The following is an 18,692-nucleotide window of genomic DNA, read 5'->3' as shown; positions in this document are numbered from 1 at the left end:
GAGAGTCTCTCTACCCCTCAGCAAAGAACATAGCCAGGAGATTTCAAAGATGGTTCAAAATCACTGAAACCTTTCATCACGGACTGTACCATCTCTGCTTCACCTCTCAGAGCAGCAGCCAGATAGATAGAAAAATTTTAATCCATTCTTCATGGAAAGAAGAAAACCAGACAGTTAACACATGCATTTTCCCATTGAGTTGAGAACTTTCTTTTTTGCTGTGTAGTGTTATAAACCAAAGTCATTAACTTCCTCACTAACTTTGGAAAAAAGGGATCACATTATTTTATCAATTCTATGATAAACTCATGATTTGGGACGGACTATCCCAAGGCATCTCAAGATGCAGATGCATTTGTATCATTGTGCTGTCACTAATCACTTCTCCTTTTGGATAGTTCTGAACTAAGATCACAGTTAGCCTGAAATCATTCAGTTTTATTCAGTAAGAACCAAAGACTTACTTATGTGCACTTGCCTCTTTGTACCATAAATGAGCCAACTGTAATGACCAGACTCAGTGTTTCCCACTGACAAGCCTAATCCTTACACATGCACTTTAGCTTGCCCATCAAGTCAATCCCCATGAAACCCTGAGTTATATTTTCCCATCAATATCAATGACATGATCAAATCTTTTCTGGTACTTATCTTTGCAATCAGGTTGTCATTCCTGAAATGTCTCTCATACTTTCCCACAACAAAGACAATCAACAAAGGAGCTTGAAAAAAATCACTATTTGATGAGTACAGATTTGCCTGTATCTTTTAAAGTTAGCTTATCCGCTAAAGCTGTAATTAATTCTTATACATGATTATGTTTTTTCTTCTGATCCCAGCTTAAAGCCAAATCTGTGCAAAAGGACTAGCCACATGGAAAATCCTTCAGCTATTAATCTAAAAACACACTAAATCCACATTTTAAAAGATGAAATTCAGAAATGTGTAATGACTACTACATGGACAACAATCTAACTACATTTCATTTCAACTCGAGTAGCTATAATTTACATTTCGAGTAACCTAATTACATTGGACTTTTTAGCAGTGTATTGTTCTCTGACCTTTTTGATTGGACTAGGAAACACTAGGAGTCAGAATGTTAACTGCTAAATCACATTGGTGAGTGATAAGTGAGTCATTCTGAAAGATGAAAAAAGTATCGGTGAAAAAGCAATAAAAAACTTGAACTCCAAAAAACCTTCTAAGATTCTCTCACACAAAAACTGCACAGCAAAATATTTCAGATGCGAATCTAATAATTCATTGCCAACACTTTTAAAAAATTTCCAATTAAATTTTTTATTATTAGATATGTTAGGTTTTGCTGACTGAACTCTAGTGTCTTTAAATTAACTCTGTGAGAAAGAAGACAAATAAATATAGCTTTTGTTTTATAATTTGTACGAGAATACTTAAACTGAAATACCAGGACTCCAAAGTGCTTCTTAAGCAGAATGTGTGTTTCTATTCCATGGACCTGAAACAGCATGTTAGAGACCTAAAACCATGTACATCCAGAAATAGGCTACAATGATATGACTGTGGATTTTATTTGAGAAGCTTGATAAGAATATTAAAACTGTTTAAGGATATCATATCTCAGCTACTGCTTTCTCATGTTTTATATCTAAGTTTATATTTTGGAAAATAAACACAAAACACGAATTTAAATTCTGAAGAGAATTCTGTGCAAGTAGTCTTATGGAGACTGGTGAAATCAAACCTCATTAATATTTCCTGCCTTTAAGCATAAATAATGACAGGGTTTCAAAGACTGACAGACCTCTGATTGAATGGCTACATTAGTAATTGTCATCTTTGAAATGTGCAGGAGCCATTTTGAAAATTGTCCAAAGAGTAGAGAAGTTTATACTTTTGCAGAGTGGACATTAAGGCTGAGAGAAGCCTGTTTTAGGCCCTTGTCTCCAATTTTCTGCCCTGATTAACTACAAAGACTACTAATTGTGTATGAATGTTAGTTAAAAGCATTTGGTATTTGGCATCTGTCTAGTCATGTCAAAATTAAAAACTTTCTATGTAAATATTAGGTCAAGGAAAGTACAATCATGGTTTTTTGTTTATAAATCCTTTCAACTACAGGTATTTGTATTTGTATTGTATCAAATGTGACTGCAACGGGTTAAGAAAGTACAAATTAGAAAACAATCACTTATAAAAATACTCAATGGAAATGTTAATTTCTAAATGCCATTAATCTATAGTGATTCTGTGGCACAGCTTGTAAACAAAGAAGGGATCTGATTTTCAGCAAGTTGGACAGGCCGTCATTCATGTGTTGCATAGTTCATTTCTGTTTACTGTTGTTACACATCAATACACAAGTGAGAAGCTAAACTCTGCCTTCCCTTCCTTGTCTAATAACACTGACTTTCTTACACAGAGCTTCCCAGACATGATACAGCCAGTATCCTGTATACTGACAGGACCATCTTTGTATCATACAGTGCACTGAATTTCAAGTTCCAATTCACATTTTTATATTGTTTGCCTTTTCTTTTCATTCCTGCTTTTACACAAACTGATGGATTGGATGATTATTCCACAATGACTCACACATCTGGGAGTCCAACATCTGGATATGTTCCCATTTAATGCATGTTCCCAAGAGCCATCTTACATTGTCAGTAGTGAACTGCATTTGCCTCCTTCTAACCTATGTGAAATAATCCAGAAGCTGCCGAGTCCCAGGGGTGGTACCTCAATAATTGCTTTACCTCCAAACTTAGGGTTTAATTTTGTGTTAGTTGTGTGATTGTGAGTCATTTAAATGAGCACTAAACCAAGTTATTAGTTTCTTTACTACTAGATTCAGAGATCCACCACAGTCAATTGTGGTGGAACAGCAACATGTGGATTTGGTCCACCACCTTCAAACCTACTCGCAAACTACATATATACAGAATGTATACATGATTAAAGCTTTGCCTATGCAAATTAATCTTGCTTTTAGCAAAATCGACAGTTTTCTCAGGCTTTCACTTGCAGCTGGTTAAAGAAAGGGAAATGTGCCCTATGAAGCTTACTGAGCTTCAAGCTAAATGATGATTTCTGGAAATTCAGATGCAAGAGAGAGTTTGTGTTTGGTAATTGCCAGTCACCTGTTTGTGTCACCTGTTACTAGTGCTTTGAATTTGAAAACGATTAATTGGTAAAACAAAAGTAGAGTCCAGTCCAAACATAGATTCTAGAAGTCACAGAACCAATGAAATACATGTACAGTACCTTACAACCAGTCTGGATCCACTTCTAACAGCAAGGACAGGGATTTCAATACAGTTGCAGAAAGATACCTGCAGCTCATGTTGACATCAGCATACGTGTTATCTACAGGCAAATCAAGAAAAAGTTCAGAAAGTGAGGCCAAAAATACTTGAATTTAGACAGCTGAGAGGCTTAGACTCAGCACAGGTGTTGAGCTGTGGCTGAGGTAAAATGTAAGTATAAAATTGTAATAGAGCAAAGTAAGAATAATGTGAATTCTGCTCAGAGAATTATTTTTAATGCTGTGGCAAGGAGATTGAGAACATTTAAATGTGCTGTCTCTATTCTATTGCAAGTCATTGCTAGCTGTCTGGAGGAGCTACATTTCTTAGTCTTAAGGAGCATTGTGACAGCATTTTCTGAAGTTAATATAAACTGCAGTCTACTGCTTATCTGAAGTCTCTTCATCTACAGTTTGTTGTCATGAATATTAGGAGACTCACTTAGCAGCTTTCAGATAAATATCAACCTTACATTAAGTAATTATTTTTTCCACCAAACAACTGACTGAAGACAAAAGACTTTATTGTATTAAAGTAAACCAAGTTAATTGAATAATAGGATTTGGATTGTATTTCATGTACAGATAATGAAATTCTGTTCCTTCAATTCTAAATATATGTCTCCCGAGATTCTGAACAAGGATTACCATTTACCACAGCAGACTGGATCATGCTAACATGGGATACGAAGAAAATGTATGCTTAACAATAGATTTGGAGTTTATCAACTTCTAAAGGAAACTCAACAGAATATGTAAAATTGATAAAACTTTGCAAAAATCTAAGTAACTTCTTGTGATGACGACTTCTGCCCATTTTCTATGGATTTGGTTGTATAAATATGACTTAACTAGGAAAGATCATAAAGAAACATAAAGGGTTTTGATTTCCAAATTATCTCTATTTATTTATTAAAGCTTTTAAGCTTTCTTCCCAGATTCATCAGGATAAAATTTAGATAATCAGGTTATCTACCTGTTTTCATGCTGGGTTTTTTTTGTTTGTTTTTGTTTTTTTAAGTTCACACAAAGATAAACAGCTCAGTGGGATGTGTCCAAAATACACTGTAAGTCTCACAAATGCCTAAGAATAAAGCCACACACTCAGACACACAAGAACTCCATCTGACACATCTAAGTGGAAAATAAAAGGGCAAAACTACTGTAAGCCACCATTGTTTTCCCTTAGAACAGGTGGGGTCCCCAAGGGGTTCCCAGAACTGTTTAGAAGAAACCGTAGGATGCTCTTAATTACTCCTGTTAGACTCTAGGGCCACACCTGCTTCTAATGGCCTGCAGCATACCCTTCCCTTCCCTCCTTCATGTAATGGCATAAGAAATTTGTTGGCAAGGAAATGTGGTTAGAAAGCTGCTGGAGACAGGAACTGCTGGAGTGCAGCCAGCACTTTGGCCACAAGCCTTCTCCAGCACACCCAGCACACCCGAGAATCATTAAGACATTAAGACTGGGAAATAGCTGTTGCTGGTGGGGAACACTGCTGGGATATTGTAGAAAGTCTAATCCTTCTACATAAGTCGTTTTCTACTCCTATACAACGTGAATCTGTACTCCTGCACAGGACACAGAGCAAAATTGCAACAGCAAGGTCATTATCAGTGTCCAACAGGAAAAGTGGAAGTGGTTTATTTACATTATTTCCTTCTTTGCCTTATGATCCTCTAGCAATCCCCTTGCAATTAACTGCCAGCTCATGTCACTTAGCAAAAACCATATCCTTGAAGCAAAACATTTCTGGAAAATTCTTTACACCATTTAAAACATGCAGAAGCTGGCTTAGCATAATCAAAATTCAAAACGAACTATAGCTCATAGCAACTACCATGTTGTAATAACTTAATGGATGTCTATGCTGAAATGCTAAATTGCACCTAAAACATATGACAATAAAGACACTGCAGTCTTTATTACTGTTCAGTTTTCCATCTGCTCAAATTATATACAGTTCTAGTTTCCATGATTATATTCTTTCCAACACAGTATATGACAAAAAGTGTGTTTAATTGTTTGAGTGGAACTGAGTAACCCTTACTGACAGCTCGGCTGCTTTATTTGCATGACAGTGTCGGCGACTGACATATGGACAAGCAGTTGGGCAAGACTGATGGGCATGCTGATTAACTGGAGATACAACGGAGACTCTGTGCACGTTAAAGCATTCTGTCTTTGGCCCCGCAGACAGTTTAAAATGTGGCATAGATTGTTGCCTGTGTATCACCATGCGTTCAAAAACTATTCACTACTGAGATTTTGGAATCCAGTTCAGATACATACACACATACACATACACGGAGAGAAAGAGGTGTACACACACTAGCCCATTGAGGCCCAATCCCCCTTAAGTGTTCCTGGGCCTTATTCGGCAATACTTGACAAAACCCCCCATACAGCAGGACAAGATTTTACTTTACATTATGATCACTTCTCTGGTGTGTCAGTGGGTAGGTCCTTCTGCTCTCTTTGTCCTCAGAGTCACTGGTTCTCTCAACAGATACAGCATTCGGAAGTGTGCAGCGCTTTCATATGTCTACGTGCCTTCTGACAGCCAAGAGGAACTCCACTGTCTGTAAAGGAAGCACAGATGTTTCATTGATCTCTGATCTGAACTGTTGTTCTGTTTAAATTTCAGTTTTATGATCATTCTTCTTTCTTGATATTTAAAAATTCTGACTGGATAAGAAAGAATGATCATGACAAGAAGGTAACTGTGTTTGCTCTAGCATTAAGATAAATTTGAACAAGAAAAAATTTTTCATTACTAAATGAATGTGGTGAAAGATACCAACTCTATTGTTTTAATGAGGTTCATTTAGCAAGAACAACCTCTACCCTAGACATATACCTTACATCTGTTTAATTTAATCAGAAAAGACAGACAGTGTTAATTACTTTCTGATGGCTGTTCTGTACTGTGGCTTTGGCAAGTGAGAAAAGACAAATTCCCATGGTTTTAAGCTAAAGGAAATGATTTCTAAGGGATAAAAAGCACTTAGGCTGCATGGAAGTACATTATTTAAAGTTTAAAAACTTTGGGTTTTGTATTTACCATGTGCATGTTATGATGCAAAAATGTGTTTAGATGACTAGTGCCTATTTCTTCATTGTATATTGCTATGAACTCTGATCAGCACTTGGGAAATATGGCAAAAAAGTCTCCGCAGTTCAAAAAGGTGTATACTTTTCACTGTGATTGTCAGAAGTTTGCCACCATTTAAAACAAATCTACTGAAAGTTGTTTTAGCACAAAGACTGACTTCTGAGTTAATATTGCAGAGAGATTTGTATTTAATGTATCTTCAGTTAGTAATAAAGGAGCATTCATGCTGGTCTTGCTTCGAAGAGTCAAGCTCACCAGGGAGCAGAAACATACTATCTGCTGTATGTGCCAAACCAAAGCAATCTGAGCTGTTAACTGTTCACAAAGACTCATTTGTCAAATTATTTCAAATGCAATGATCCATAATCATTCCTGAGTCTCACAAGTACTTCTGGTCTTTTGAAAGAAAGGTAGATATCAATTATCCCACCTCTCAGAGAGGGGGAAACTGAGGAAAACAACAACAACAACAACAACAAAAAAAAACAGATCACACACCACGTAAGAGAACAGAGCTCTTTACAAGTTGGTCCCAGCAATTTGTAAACAAAACAGAGGAAAAATAGACTGGGTGTATCACTGAACAACAGCTATTCTTGATGCTAAGATTCTGCAGTACTTCCACATGTTAAAATTTTACACTGCAAATTTAGAATGTGCTTCAGTGACTATAATATGCTGTGGTTGTCCCTTCTAATATGTTTAACTACTATAACCACATTAACAACTTAAAAATAACTAGTGTTTTTAGTTTAAAGGCCATAAATTTAGACATGCCATCCTAGAGGATGCCACATTCTCAGATACAAAAGTGTGTTTTGGGATGATGTTGCTCTATCTGTCCTATGAACACCATCATCTTCATCATCTGGTTCAACTGGAATGTTTTTATTATCTTACAGGTTTTGAGGACTATTCCAACAAAATAATGGAAAATAACAAATGAGAACCTCTGTGAGGAACAATAAGGCTTATTGTCACAGACTATATCTGTCACAGAGATGTATCTGCTAGCTTCACGATCAATTGGATAAATACCTTCTCACATTACATGCAGGATACGTCAAAATTCTCATCTGAATATAACATTTTCCCCTCATCTCCTACTAAATATGACACATTCATCATCTTTATGCTTTAATGAAGCATTTAGTTATTATTTTTGATTAGAAATTAAACTTTTTCTTATTTTTCTTTTTTCTCTCCACTTTGAGGTTGAGTCCATTGCAGTGTAAAAACAAAAGAAAGAGAGAGCAAACATTTGATGTGTATAAACATCTGCACCCAGCAGCTGGAATAGGTGTGAGTATTTCTCTTTAACAACTACTTTGCAGTATCTTCCCACATAGGTTTTCTCATCTATTCTCCAAAAAGTTTGCAAACACTCCCAGTTAATTACAAATTTTGCATGTATAACTGCCTTAGTTATTAATGAATATATTTAATGGAAAGTCAAATAAAAATGGTTAAAACCAGACTTCTGTGAAATTTGAAGACTACTTGAAATACAGATTTTAACCTTCTCCAATTACACGGGCCAACAATAGTTAACTTACATGTTATCACAAATTGTCAAAATCTACAGGAAATATTCTCCCCATTCTTTTCTTAAATAGCATGTCAACAATCAAGTCAGTCCACTATAGCACTCTTTCATTTCAAAGACAAGGCTGTGGGCCGAAAAATCCTCAGGCTGTTTTGACAGTGATCAGAGCAATGCTTCTCTTCACAATAGTAGTGAATCTTCAAGAAGCAGTTGTGAGTTTGCACTGCATCTTCAGATATCAGTGCTTTAACAGGATCTGATATTGTTCATTTTATTACTCATTTTTTAGCTCCCAGCCTTCATGGCTCTTCCCATAAATTTCCCAGTCTATACTTCTCTTCTCACGAATGAAACAGTACAATTTAATCCTTGAGATCCAGCTGCAATATTTGGATTTTCTAACATTACTGTAGTCTCTTTGTTTCTGGTTGCAAGTCACAGAAATCCAGATGCTGTGCTGAAATATCCCAGGGGAGTGTCACTCATTTTCTTTCATCTAGCCTTTTTCTTTAGTCTTCTGTGAAAGGTTTTAACTGAGTTTCTAACTCTTAATTTGATAATTAGAATTTTATGACATCAGGATCCCACCCTGGTGAACTGTTTTGACTAAACATGCTAGCATAATTGCACAAGTCCACAAATCTACTGATTCCTCATTGATTTGGAGAACAATCTACCAATTCTGCAAGTACTAAGAAAACAAAGCAATCTGCAACTGCTGATTACAGCAAATGACTACCCTAGAAGGCAGAGATTAAGATATCTAGATGAAGAAATGTAGCATCATTTCAGACAGTTTAGGATATCCAAGCACCTGCACAGAGTTTTACAAACATAGCTTTGAAATGCTATTTGATGTGATGTTTTAGCACTGCGTCAACTTCCAAACCATTTCATTTCTAAACTTCTCATAGTCTTCTTCTCACTAATGGATTGCAAAACCTCTTCTAACTACTTGAGCTTTGCCTTGAAAGAAAACTTTATGAAAAGAATAGAAGTTCTTACTGCAAGAGCATGTGGAAGACAATGTGGATTTCTAACCTCCAAGAGTCTGTTAATCCTGCTGCTCTCCATCCTGCACTGGGTGACTGGTTAAGAGATCTAAGTGGCAGTACTGTACAGTAATAGGTGTTATGCCCATTTTGAACGTTTCCCTAACTGTACTGTAGAAACAGGCTTTGCAAATTCATGAAGGTCTTGACCAGCTATCTTCCATCAAACTTGTCTGTTAAGTCCCATACCCCATACCCCATACCCATTACTCCATAGCCCATACAACATGAGATGCACTTCTGGTAAGAACTCTTCTCTAGGTAGTCAACCCAAACTGTGGAAGGCAAGCAGTTTCAGGACAGTAGTTTTACTACTATGGACAAGTCAGATCTTTTAATTTCACTACACTTTTTACTGATTTGTGCTGAATTTCTCAAAATAGGCAGTACACTGAAGTCTACATGATCTTGAGATATCTGTCATTTCCCATAACATTTTCTGTAACTGTCTGAAGAGGGGTGCAGATGTAAAGTACATAATTGTATTATACAGCCTTCTTTCCTAAGACTAGGCTCATTCTTTTTGCTCTAGTGCATACCACAATTCCATTTTTTAGTACGTTTTTTGAGACAGAAAGCCATGAAACTTCTTCACAAATAACATGTGACCAGTAGTATCTAAAAACTGAAAACAGCAGCTGCAATAGTCACATTTTATAAATAATTGCTAAGTGGTTATTTCCAACAGATTTTTTCCACTCTGCTACTTTTACAGAGATTTCAGCACAAGCCATTCCCAGGACACTCACATACATAATCTGAGATGACTTCCCAATGTCTTCAGTGTGGCACAAATATCTGCATTTGTCACCAAGCGTCCCCAGAGAACACTGCAGCTTCACAGAGACCTTCAGCATTCCTTTAATAGAAACAGAGCCAACTTCTGAACTCAACAATTTGGTTTTCTGCAGAAACAAAGGACTGGAACAGACCTCCTAGATCTCTGAGTTAAGGTCTCTGCTATTGTAAGCAACACATCCTAGAATTTTTGTCAGAAACTCTTCAGCTTACAGTAGGAAAGAACAATAGTATGGATCTCAATTGGCCCTGGTTCCTGGATGAACATCTTGAAGCAAACTTGTGCCATGCATTCACTAAGTCACTAAATTGATTGCCTTTAACTGGTTTACTTAAATAACCTTCTCTCCACAGAACTATGACTGCCTTAAGTCTCCAGTGATGGGTGGGAAATCTGCAGCTTGCCCTTAGCAGACAGTCTCTAAACATTTTTTTTCCTGTTTTTGTCTGAAAAGGACTCTAACTTAGACAGTAGGAAGACATGGGATTCAGAAGCACAAAGCAAGTTAATAGGAATATTATGCAATGTCATTACTGGCAACGCATATGAGAAATTAGAAAGTACCAGAAGTCTGTCTGAGCATATAAAATTGTTATAGTAACAGGCTAGTAATAGTCTACCCTAAGATCACATGGAATTTCCAGCAAATGAATCAGCAGAAGACCATCAGCTGTTTGAACATTTTAGGTTTAGAAAGCCTTGGACAAATGTGGTGAAGGCCAAAGCTGCTGCTCATCCTAGGTGGATTCCATTACTACCCTACACTGTCACCGTACCCACTTGGTTACAATTCAGGGAGCCGGGGAATTTTTTTTTGCATTTCTGCTACTTCTCTAAATGGTAAAGAAGGAAATGTACAGAAGTTTTTCAGCACATTTCCCTGATATATCAAAGGGTGTTCAAGATGGAGACCAACAAGTTACTTTTAGCCTGAAGAAAGCAGGGAATCAGGAAGTGAGAGCTGCCACTATTCACTGCTCTGGCCAAGGATGTTATAATCTTGCAAATAGCTATTTCAGGATGATTGATAAAACAATTGATCCAAATGTGTGGTATGAAGAAAATTAAGTAACATCAATCATATCAAATACTAGTGCATCGTCTATATTCAACACGGCCACAGACCAAGAGATGACCTTTAGTCCTTCTTGCATTGCATCTTACAAATGTGAAAACAGCCTGATAAAAAGAGGGGTCATCCATTCCATTTCCAGGAAAAGGATGTTAGACTCTTCCGAAAGAACAGTCTCTATGCTATCCTTAGCCAAAACACCCTATTTCACAACTTTCATTCATCCGGTTGCCTTCCAGACTGATGGCAAGCTGTGCACAGGCTCCCTGCAGATGGCTACCTTACTTCGCATTCTTGAGCTTGTGGGGTCTCCTGTGATATGGAAATTACCTTCTGATGGATATTCACAGCTTAAGCAAGCTTAAGAGCTTGCTACATGTATAATGCATACAGGTGCACATGTACAAGAGGCAGATCAGTCCAGTGAAGATGAATCTACTGACCGACATTAGACTTTATGTAATAATTTTTATTTCAGTGCAGGTACTTAATGTACATATCTAATAATAATAATGAACAAACTCAAAACAAGGCATGTCAGCCTACATTTCTGTAACAAAATAGAATCAGTGTGATGGTACAAGTTGGTGAGCGCATCAGTTACCATCTGTTAAGAACATCATATTTTTTTCCTGTATTCACATAGAGTTTAGCCTTTTCAATTTAAATATCTAGGGAGACACCTTTTTCCTGTTATGTAAATGTGATTACACATAAATTGGTATTGAAAAGACACACCAAAACCCCCACAATTGTCAAAATGTCAAAAGATGAACATGGAAATTTTTCAACTTGCAGAAGCAGGTCAACCCAAGTAATTTTTAATGCAGAAATGAAGAATATTCAATTACTTTTGAGACAAATACAAACAGAAAAGCATTAAGTTGTGCCAGTAAAGTTTGTGCTTATTTTGGCATGTTCCACCATCACAGTCAACAAAACAGAACATTTTCAATAATCACTGGCTTTATACAGTCTGTGCTGAGTCAGAACTATTCAGAAGCCAAATACAGCTCATACAATACATGATATTTATGGATTTCTTCTGCCTGACAAGATCTATTAGAAATACAAAATGAAAGTTCAAGGATGTAAATGTCCATATTAAAAATATTTAAAACATGCTTAGTAGAAATATTTTAATGTCATAAACAAGATATTTCTCTATACATGTGGGAATTTACAACAGAAAAACACAACTCTGATAAGATCTGATTCTTAAAAAGATCAAGACTGTGGCTTTCTACACTTTTTAATTTGCAAAATAAACCACATTTCAGGAAACCTCAATTTAAAAAATAATACTCCTTTCCAGTAAATTCCAAGATAAAATTGGCTCACATTCAATCCTATGTTAAAATATACTTTAAAGCTTGTATTTCAAAACTGAAGTAGCATAAGGTTAACTAAAAGCTTACCTACACTCTTGTGTAAGTGAAAAAAATACCTATACACTTAAGTTTTTACAGTGTAATGTATACAAACAAGCTGTGACTAGTGAAAGCCAATACAGAACAGGTTGATACTGCTTAGTGGAAAAACTATAATAGGTGAACTCCATCCTTCCTTCTACTGCTCTTGCTTAACTGGTCCTTGTACTCATAAATTAATAAGGATTTTTTTTAATTTTATTTTTTGTATTTTATAAAAAATACATCATTTTAAAAATGTGGAAATGAAGGTATCCTCAAAAATCTATAGGAAACAAAATTCTTTCAAAGAAAACTTTTTGGATAAAAGCAAAGTTTAGAGATTTTCCTTAAACTTTTACTTTTGCTACAATACTTTTAGCACCTAGTTCGAGCAAACATCTTCAGGAAGTACTGCAGTATCCAATGCTCAGTATGCAGGCATAAGTGTCAGCAGAACTATGCTTAATGTTTATTTGAGATAAACAACTCATAAAGGCATTTAACAGTTCACTTCGACCATTCTCTTCTAGATGCTGCAAAACTGGTTGTTTGAACAAGTTATGTGCTGTCTCTGATTTCTGACTTGATGCCTGTTTCTCTCTGAGTTAAATAACAGATAAAAACAACAAGTCTGAAGTCACAGAAATAACTGACAACACTGAAGTCCTGGTATGTCCTTTGATTCTATTATATTTGTAGCCCAAGGCTGAGGCTCTGGGTTGATTTTCTTATGTTTAATATGGGCTGCGTTTATACACTTGACTTCAGCAAGAGCATTTTTTTTCTCTGTGCCTGGTGTATTAGTTACACAAAACTCATACAAAATTAACAGGGTTGTCGCTGCCTTTCTTCCTACATTTAGCTGTAATTGTACAAACTCAATGTCGGGATAATGACTGGGAATGGAAATATGGCCAACTTATTTAAAAATCTGGATTAAAACATAGGCAAGATTATTTGCTAAATATGCAATGTAATGTAAGAAGACTGCTAGCATTAAATTACTGATATTCCTACCATTATTTTCATTCAACCAACCATCCCCTGGATCTTTCTATTTTGACAGAAATATTTGATCACTTTAAAATTGTAGTGGATAATGTAACATGTTAGAAGTTCACCAAAGAGATGTTCTATCTTTTTTAGGCTCATTCTGTAATATTTTTTTCCCAGATCTGTCTACTTTTTGTTGTCTTCATTCTGTGCAATTTGTCAACATTTTTTCTATTAATTAGTCACCAGTTAAAGTCTTTGCAAATACTCTGGCTCAGGAAAATTGGAATATTTGGTATTTCTTAGATTAGGAAATTTCACTGGCTTTGATTTGATTTTAATTATGTGCAGTATTCTCCTATGTAGTATGACTATTTGCCATCCAAAATGTATGTTCATTTTGTGGAAGCTTCCTTCTAAATTAATTTAGCCTTTTAAAATACGATTTTTTAAAAGAATGTATGTTTACAATGCACATTTGAAAGCAATTATAAACTAAAACACAACCAAAACAGTAGTGGCTGAAAGCAGAAATAGACTGTGAGTGCCCTATGGCAATAAGTGACATGACAGACCTTCACAACTGGAAAACAAAAGAAATCCTTTGTATGAATTCAGGATTAAGCATAAACCATAGAAAGAGAAAAAGTATAACTGCTTTTATCTTGGCTTTAAGATATCCACATCAGGAAGAAAACAGTTCAGTGTTAACTGCAGTTCAACAAATTTGATATCAACAGAAAATCAGCCTGGTATATTTGAGGTGCACTTTCTAGAGACTTGGGAGCATCCACACAGAAAAATTAGCGGACTATGTTTTGGTCTCTTTTTTTGGCTTGGAGGGAAATGAGAATGGTGGGGAATATTAGAACATACAGTACACTTATGTGGTTGGATCTGGCCCTGCATTAGAACTGTGGAAGACTGTTTAGGCGTCTTTCCAAAGCCCTGTGAAGTTAAACGTGATCTCTCAACTTCAATAGGATTTGGGTTCATTATTTCTACGGGGTCAGTTACTTGAGTTGTTTCTTATTGTCATTGAAAAATGTTTTATCAAGACCTCAGCACTGTTTTTTGACCTCAGCTGATCTGCAAGAATGTGCTGTAACTAGGGCAATGCTAGAAAATCACAAAAGGGTGTCTCTATGGTATTTTGCAGGCACACACATGCTTGCTTTGCCCACACTCAAAGCTAGCTGGATGATAGCCAGGTGTAATCAGAAGTTTTAAAAATCTGCCTCCAGAACTGTTGGCCTATATGGAGAACAGAAATCTCCCTAGTTGACTGGATAGCCAACTCCACTGTAGTAAAACATCTTATTTCTGATTATTGAGCTAATTTTCTAAGTGAAAACAATAGTAAGGAAAAGAGTGGCTGGGGCAAGGCAGAATCTATCAGCTGTTAGCAGAAAAAGCTGGTGGAAGAATGCAGAAAAGAAATTGCTTAGATTGCTGCTTATAAAATATATGGTGGATGAACTTACAGAAGAAGAGAAGAGCTACTTAAGTCAAAAGATTCCCTAAGAAAAAAAAATATAAAATGATTATTAATACAGTTAAGAAGAAAATTTGCAGAGAATTCCCAGCCTTTAGAATAGACGAATTCTACTTTTAAGATAGAGCATCAACAGTTTATAGAAAAAAATGTATGTTGTGACATTCAAACATGTAAAGACTCTTCTGTGTCTAGATGATCCAGTCCTATGGTTCTGGCTGCTAAATAAAAGTTTGAGGTTAAAACATTAGTCTTAAAATCTCTACATTAGATTAGTCTATTTTTCTTCTATCAACATCCAGAGTGACCTTTTTAAAAACAATCTATTAAAGGGATTTGCCAAGAAAGATTCTCATCTTTCTTATTTTCCCCTGTGTAAGTTTACAACAGCCTGGCTTTCCTTTATAGAGATAAGTTAGTAAAACATTGCTTGGATAATTAGTTGGGAATGTTACATGTGTTCTTGATTGCAACTCCACCGAACTGGACTTCAGAAACCATGCTTTGATGCAGCCAGTTGCTGACAACGTGTTACTGCCCTTCCATTAGGCTACTGACGTCAACATATGAGAGGTTTAGGCAAATGAGTGCACACTCAATAATTCAAATTTTTATTTTATTGTATTTTATTTTATTTTTTGCTGCCCCTAGCAGCAACTATTTTCCTAGGTAACAAGTTCTGTAACTTTGAACCCTTCTGTGGTTGTGTAGAACATGCCAGTATTCAGGAAAATTAACTCTGAAATGCATTTTCCAAGATGTGGAGAAAAAAATCACTGAGCTTAATAATAAACACCAACAAGCATCTAAAGTATTCTAAAACTTGCCTTAAGCAATGATTCCTCCAGTTTCTGTGATTTGTGATAACATTATCTTTCTACATATTCCTCTACATTCTTCTACCCAGTTTATGACTGAGAAGTCTGACAATCAGATATATTCATGCTAAGAGTAGTCGGTTTACAGGATTTTCTTTTGAAGGCAGGTGTTTCCTGAGGTTCTAAAAATGAGCAAAGAATTTGTGGACTTTGCTTGCAAGACTTCCAAAAACAAACAAACAAACAAAAACACAAACAATCAAACAAACAAAAAAACACATAACTGAAAGGAAAAGTCATTTATTTCCCTTTTGCTTTCTTTTGCATGATATCAAGTGATACACTTATCTGTTAGCCAAGACAGCAGCGTGGTTGCCAGAACATCTCGGCTTAGGTCCCTCATCTGCTATATATGCTTTTGTATGAACTTCATCTAATCAAATAGCTTCCTGTGCTTTTGTTCCCTATAGGAATAATAGCATTATCCAGCCTATTTTTAAGAAAACAACAACAACAACAACAAAAACAACTACAAGCAAACATCAAGAATAGCAGACTGATGGCTGTCTATAGTAATGGAAGCACAATATTTCCTAAAATAGATAAATTTAATTTTCCGTGTTTGGTTTATTTAGCCTGCAAATTAATCAGGACAAGGAGAATGTCTTATTCCATTTTGTAAAGTGTGGTGCAAATACATAGTGCTGCATGCATGTTTGTTATTAACAATAAGAGATACTTTTAGATTCGGGAGTGAAATCTGATTTTCCTGGCAGAGAACTCCAAACTCAAGGATAATGCATTCTTCTACTGTATTTCCAAAGTTAGAGCACCAGGAAAGGCAATACCCCTTTGGGGAGGGGCAAGTCACAATAGTTTTGGTTCGCAGTTGGTTTAAAAGGCAATGTTAGCAAAAAGCTGCAAATAAATAAGCTTGCTAAAAGCAGAAGATGCCTTGGACAGCCAGGTTTCTGCAGGCCTTTTGGTTCCCCAGCCTAGGAAGGTAATTTACACAGCCCATTCTATAGTGTAAAACGGATAATGATATGCCCCAGTGGCCTTAACTTCTACATTCAGCATTTTGGGGCATTCCTCTTGCCCTAAATACATTCCACTGACCAGTTCTTAGCTATAACAAAGCCAGAATCACTCCACTGATTCCAAAAGACTGAGCTGAACTTTGATAAATGGAATTTGGGTTTTATCGTGCCTCAGAAACTTCACTGAATGTTCAGTAATCTGAGTTTCTAAATAGCCAAGTACTGCTTGTTGTTATGCTTGTGTGACAATGCTTCTTTACTGTGAGGGTGACAAAACACCAGAACAGGCTGCCCAGAGAGTCTGTGAAGTCTCCTTCTCTGGAGATATTCAAAACCTGCCTGGATGCCCTCCTGTTCGTCGTGCGCTAGGTGACCCTGCTTGGCAGGAGGGTTGCACCAGATGATCTCCAGAGGTCCCTTCTAACCAAAATCAATCTGTCATTCTGTGGTTTTTAATTGTGTATATTTCTGGAGTTTAGATTTATTTTTTCTTTCTAATAATGACGCTATGACATGTATTAGGTCTAATACATGATTTTGTTTAAGCCCTGTATAAGCTATGTAAAATTGACCCGATTCAATAAACATCCTTCTCTCTCTCTCTTTTTTTTCTTTTTTTTTTTTTAAGGCACACATTCTTCCTCAAAGGAAGGACACAGAAAGAAAGTTGCATTTTTAATTGTATAGAATCTAATATTCTCCACGATACACACTTTTGATATTTTGAGATACAATAAGGCAGCCTGGCAAATGTTGAGTTTGTCTTTTTGTGAAAGATGCAAGTTGACTGAATAAATAAAGAAATACTCTATCGCTTCTCCATCTGTTCCTACCATTCTGTTACGGGGTACCACAAAAAATAAAGTTTCTAGAAATTGCCTTCCAAAGCCTGTTGACTGCACACAAATCAGCCAGTTTCTGAGATTTCTGTTTTAATGTGCCCTGTACATATGTGAAGAAAACCAGACTGAAATGAGGGCAAATTAGAAACATAACTGAAGATGCATCAGGTCATCTATTGCTGCCAGTATGTACAGTTGCAAAGCAACAGAGAATTCTTTTTTTATGAGTATATATCTCTTTGGTAAAGCGAAAGTGCAGATATGTCTAATTTCACAATCCAGTGAATCATGGTTTCTTTTCCAGCAGCTTCAGACATGTCTTTCTTCTCTGAAATTTGATTGATAGACCAGACAATTTCATAATTTTTTCTTACCAACAAAACATTGGCCTGATCATTAATCATAAAAAGTCTGAACAGAATATAATCTTTCTTTCTCTTTCTTTGTCTTTCTTTTTCTTTCTCTTTCTCTCTATTTCTCTGTCTCTCTTTCTTTCTTATACTTGCTCCCTACAAATCAAATACACCATAGCAGCATTGCAAAAAAAACTTTAAGTAACATAACCCAAATCTGAATATTTATCATTGGTTCACAGTAGCAAATCGTTCAAGATTTATCCATTAAAGTGAAAGAAGAATCTCTACAATCTCTTGCTTCAGAAAAATTAAGGAGATTGCAATGTGTTTGCAAAGTTTCCATCATTAAAGAGACAGGCTTTGTCAGCAATATTATTCACTAGGAACTATTTTCTCAGGTCTCATACTATGAATTTGGAGCTCTCTTCTTGTACTTAGGTGCTACCTAATAAAATACAGCCACTGATCATGTAAAATACACAAACTGCTGATGATTTGCGAGCCAATATAAAAGGGAAGACTGGCTGTTGAAATCACCAAATAAGGAAGGGTTCTGCCCCATTTCTTCCAGCAGGCGTAGAGAGCGGTTTAGAGCAAGCAAAAAGGAGCTGTGAGCTGGCCTATATCCTGTAAGTGTTTGTCATTATGAAAGAAGACCTTACCTCCCATGCTTGGTTTACAAACACACGAAGTCCCAAGCACCATTCTGGAATTTAACTACAGCCTGGTAACTCAGTGCACAAACATACTTAAAAGCTTTCTGACTTTCTTTCTACATGCCTGACCGAAGTAAGAAAGAAAGAAAAAAAAAGAAAAAAAAAAAAAAAGGATATTGGAATCAGTAGAAGATATTACAATAATTAAC

At 36.1% G+C, this 18,692-nt stretch overlaps 1 protein-coding gene across 2 annotated transcripts in view; it reads right to left on the bottom strand.

Annotated features, from left to right (window-relative positions):
• ADAMTS18 (ADAM metallopeptidase with thrombospondin type 1 motif 18) overlaps positions 1–18,692 on the bottom strand; it is a 188,539-nt gene that overhangs the window by 124,762 nt on the left and 45,085 nt on the right. For both annotated transcript variants that reach the window (XM_067004174.1, XM_067004173.1), the window contains exons 3-4: positions 5,717–5,869; positions 3,247–3,348 (exon numbers count right to left, since the gene is read on the bottom strand). The gene's annotated coding sequence lies outside the window, so the exon portion shown is untranslated. The remainder of the gene's footprint in view (positions 1–3,246; positions 3,349–5,716; positions 5,870–18,692) is intronic.

This window comes from Anser cygnoides, chromosome 12 (assembly GCF_040182565.1).
Source record: "Anser cygnoides isolate HZ-2024a breed goose chromosome 12, Taihu_goose_T2T_genome, whole genome shotgun sequence".
Taxonomy (NCBI): domain Eukaryota; kingdom Metazoa; phylum Chordata; class Aves; order Anseriformes; family Anatidae; genus Anser; species Anser cygnoides.
The sequence above is the reverse complement of the archived record's forward strand: the minus strand, read 5'-3'. Positions and strand labels throughout refer to the sequence as shown.